Source organism: Echinops telfairi, unplaced genomic scaffold (genome assembly GCF_000313985.2).
Source record: "Echinops telfairi isolate 266 unplaced genomic scaffold, ASM31398v2 ScPeMD7_7468;HRSCAF=8506_0, whole genome shotgun sequence".
Taxonomy (NCBI): Eukaryota; Metazoa; Chordata; class Mammalia; order Afrosoricida; family Tenrecidae; genus Echinops; species Echinops telfairi.
This window is the reverse complement of record NW_022111369.1, coordinates 58,598,952-58,600,110: the sequence shown is the minus strand read 5'-3', so window position 1 is coordinate 58,600,110 and position 1,159 is coordinate 58,598,952.

Sequence of the window (1,159 nt, the reverse complement as noted above, 5' to 3'; positions counted from 1 at the left end):
GCTATACAATGATTGACAGGCTAGACTCCACCCCTTCACTCATACTCCTCTCAAATTGACAACAGATTATATCACTACCACAGACATTATGCTTGGTAAGGCAGAGGGGCAGCAAAAAGAGGAAGGCCCTTAAAAAGTGGATTGACACAGTGACTACAACAAAGGGCTCAAGCACAGGAACAACTGTGAGGATAGTTAAAGACTGGGAAGTGTCCTTCTGTTGTGCATAGGGTTGTTATGGGTCAGAAGTGACTTGATGGCACCCGGCAACCACAATACCAGGGAGAAATGCTCAGGATATTGTTTAATGGGACATGTTGCAAAGTTCTTTCACTTGGCTGGAAGCCTCAGCCCAAAGGCTCAAGCTGCATGGCTCAGCAAACCCAGCTCCTTGCATTAAGTGCTCAGAGACACCTACTCCAGTGAGCCTTAGCCTGAAGGCGCTCCCTGATATTACAGCCGGTTAACTTCCTTAATAATCCTTTTAATTATTAATTTTGTCTGTAACTTCTATGTAGCCATTCCAATGGATATTAGAACCCAAAGATCAGGTAGATCAAGTAACAAGTGCTCACTAATTAAGGCAACACAACCATACTATTTCACAAAGAAGAGAAATAAAAGGAAGCAGGAAGTGTTGAAGCTCAATCAGAAAGAGCAAAGCTTTTGCAGAAACTCTCATATTAGACCGCAAGGCTAAATGTGATACCCTGTTTCCCCGAAAGTAAGACATCCCCCCAAAATAAGACCTACTTACAGTTTTGCCTCTCGCTGCAATATAAGGCATCCTCCCCCAAAATAAGACCTTCCCAAAAATAAGCCCCCCCAAAGCTACCGTAATTCTGGACTCTGAACAGTAGTGGAGGGTGATGCTGCACAGCTCACTGCTGGCTGCAGTGCAGCCAGAGAAGACAGGAAGTGCAAGGTCTCTTTTAATAAAACAATAAATAATAAATGTGTACCGTATTCTTCTTCATGGAAAAATAAGACAACCCCTGAAAATAAGACTTGGCACATCTTTGGGACCAAAATTTAATATAAGACACTGTTATTTTCTGGGAAACAGGGTAGGTTTTGTGTCAAATGGGCGGGGGTAGAATTCTTTCTTAATGTTTTCAACTCCATGATGGCTCCTTCTGTGAGCAGTTAAGCAGTTAAG